Source organism: Pteropus vampyrus, unplaced genomic scaffold (assembly GCF_000151845.1).
Source record: "Pteropus vampyrus isolate Shadow unplaced genomic scaffold, Pvam_2.0 Scaffold257, whole genome shotgun sequence".
In the NCBI taxonomy this organism is placed as follows: domain Eukaryota; kingdom Metazoa; phylum Chordata; class Mammalia; order Chiroptera; family Pteropodidae; genus Pteropus; species Pteropus vampyrus.
In genome coordinates, this window is record NW_011889038.1 from 656,722 (window position 1) to 659,984 (window position 3,263).

Sequence of the window (3,263 nt, forward strand, 5' to 3'; positions counted from 1 at the left end):
GGTTGGTTCTCCACTAGCAGAATCCCGGGAATGTCCCCCAAGGCCTTCTCAAAGGCATTCCCTTCACCCAAGCTTCTGGGGTAGGGCCCGATGTGTGTATTGGAAAAGCTTCCCACCCATACCATTTCTGGAACCACCCCCACCCCCCCCTCCCCACCATCTGAGAAGCGTGCCTCAGCACACTCCAGACCCACATCCAGCCCTGCTGGGCAAGTCACAGAGCTCTGGCTTCTGATCGTGTCCTCGTGGGCGTTCTGACCCGTCCAGAAATCGCTGGGGGACAACGATTCTCTCCAGTGGGAAGGGGAACCCGCCACTAGGCAGAGTCCCCGTGTGCTTGGCACGTGGTGCCTTGTCCATTCTTCCCGGCAACCCAGCAAGGTGGGTGCGATCATGTCCACTTTAGAGGTGAGCAAACGGGGCTCAGAGAGAGGAGCTCAGCTGCCCACAAAGTCACACCACTTTTCAGGGACAAAGGGGAGATTCAAATTCCATTTATCAGACTCCATTCTTCTCTAAAACCCTATGTCACATGAAACGTGGACAGGTAGATCTCTGGGGCCTCCCAGCACCGCCCTCCGCGTGGGGCGTGGGGCCAGGAGCACCTGACGCCCCGAGGCCGACTGGAACCCCCAGGGATTCGGCATGCAGCCCTTTGCTCCCACTCGGCCTCTCCTCCGAGTCCTGCCCTGGGCTTATCCCATCTTCTTAGGCATCGCATTCGCAGCTCGGAGCCCGTCCCGTGCCCCAGCTCTTCTCAGCAGCCTGGACCCTGGCAGCGGCTGAGGTCTCGGCCCCACACGTGGGACTTCAGCCTCCTCGGGACTTCAGTGTGGCTGGTGTTCTGATAATGCAGCCAGCACTCCTCCAGCTCTGCGGAGCATGGTCTGTCGCCACCTTTGGCAACTCCCAGCATTTCTGAGGTCACTCGTCTGGGGCACTGATCCATTGAAGCGAGGCCCGGGCCAGCCAGAAACAAGGCCTGCTGGGGCCGGGGCATCTTCAGCCGGCGGGAAGGGGAAGGACTGGTGGGCTGGACAGTCTTAAGAAGCAGTTCCAGGGAGGAGGAGAGCACGGGGGACATCTGAGCAGCTCTCCATGCCTTTCGTGACTCGCGGTCTCGGCAGGGGAGGGGTGGGAGCCTGGGGACTGATCCCAGGAATGGAAGCCTCAGGATGAGGGGCAGGAAATGGGGAGGCCACATGGAGTCCCGGCTTCCCACCTGCAGCTCGGGGAGCAAGTCTGCAGAAGCCAGGCAATTCTGGGCCCTCGGAGAGGGACGTTTCTAGGAGCCTCCTCCTCCCTGAGGCCTCCTCTGGGGTGGGAGACAGACGTTCTGGCTACTTCTGGAGAAGAGCCCTTCCCATGCTCTTAATAGGGGTTAGGGTGGGCGTTGCCATTGGAGGGCAGGGTCAAGCCCTCTTGCCGTGGACTGGCTCTCGGGTGAGCACGTGCCCCGAGCTGGCCAATCATCGCTTCTTGGGGGAGGGCGCTGGGGAGTGGGAGTGGGCACATGGGAGGTGGTGAGGGCAGGGAGCTGCCCGGTGGAGAAGCAGAGGTGACTAGAGGGAGCCCAGCCCTGATTCGGAGAGTCAGAGGCCGCGACCGAACCTCGCCTTGGCTGGGGCTGGCAGCGTGAGTCACTGCTACGTGCAGAGCCTCAGGTTCTGCATCTGCAAAACGGAGCAGGTGATTCCTGACCGGCTGCCCTGCCCCTGAACGGCGGTGAGCAGCGCTGGAGATGAAGAATGAATGCAAAAGGGCTTTGCCCCTGTGAAGTGCTGCCTGCCTGCCTGAGATCAGACAATCATTTGTCATTTAGCAATGATGGTGATGACGATGGTGATGACGATGGTGATGACGAAGACGACGATGACAATGACAATAACGGTTACCTCTGTCAATCTAGACACACGAAAGCGTTCTGGAAGCCAGGCACTCTTTTAATTATGCATTTCCTTTTCTTAATTATCAGTGAGCGATTCGGCAGACAGTTAATTAAATGACACATGAGCCTAACTTTTCATATTTCATATGCTCTGGGTTGGGCACCTGATCGATCAGTATCCCATTATTCTTGCAAAGTAATTAGTGCGGGGGCCCAGCGTAGGCTGTTGGGGGACTACCCGACATGAGCTCGCAGGGCCTCTGGGCCCCAACAACAGTCATCCCATCCGCATTGCGGCTCTGGAAGAAAATAACTGAGAGGAATCGGTAAAGGAAAGCAGTTTCTAAGCAGGATGAAAAGACAAACAGACACCAGGTTGAATTGTTTTTGCCGATCTGGTTAAAGAAGAAACTTGGAGGGAAGGTTCCAGAAGGTCGGTTCGGTAATATTCCACCAAAAAGCTGTGTCTGCTTTGAATGAAGGGAACCTACAGTGATGTTCAGAGGAGCCTGGCGTCCTCAAGGGACCGGTCCTAAGGGTGACAGGGCCCACCCGACACCTAGGACTGAAGGAGGTGAGCCAGCTTTTCTAAGTCCTATCAAGGTTCTCAAGTTGGTGCAGGTGGAAAAAAAATCTGGAAATCGTGTTGTATTTTTTTTCTTAATATTTTACCATGAAAAATTTCAAACATACAGCAAAGAATTTTACGGTCAATGCCAGGATACTCACACCTAGATGCAACCGCCCACATGTCATCAGATCAATTTCCAATTTACCCTAAAAAGAACTCTGCGGGTTTTGTGAGCTGTGTGGCCTCGGGCACATTAGTTAATGTCTCAGAGCCTGGATCTTCTCTCCTACGATGAAAATAGTTACCCGTACGTACTTCATGGTTGTAAGGATGAAAGGGTGATTACATAAAGCACTCAGCTCTCACAGGAAGCCCGCAAGAAGTAAACAGCACTATTACAGATACAATTTCGGAGAATATGCTTTTTCCAATTCGAGTCTAGTGTGGACAAGCAGTAGAGGCAGCGAAACTCCAGAGGAGTTCGTAAAAGGCTAGTCTCAAGTGGTTTTGGGTGATGTGGCTCCGGCAGCAGAACCCTCGCTCACTCGTCCAAGGACACCAGCCGCGAGAGGGCCGGGCCGCTTGCCCTGGACCACTTGCGGTGGAAAATAACGCCAGGCTCCTCTGAACATCACGGTAGGTTCCCTCCGCTCACTGTCGCCCTGGGCCCATTCAGATCCATATTCAGGACATAGTTTGCATAGTGTGTCCCCTTCGCCGGCTCTGCTCGGCCACCTGGATGATGTCTGGGTGCCAGCAGCGAGTCCTCATTACCGGTCGCATTTCCCAGCATCATTCGTGCCC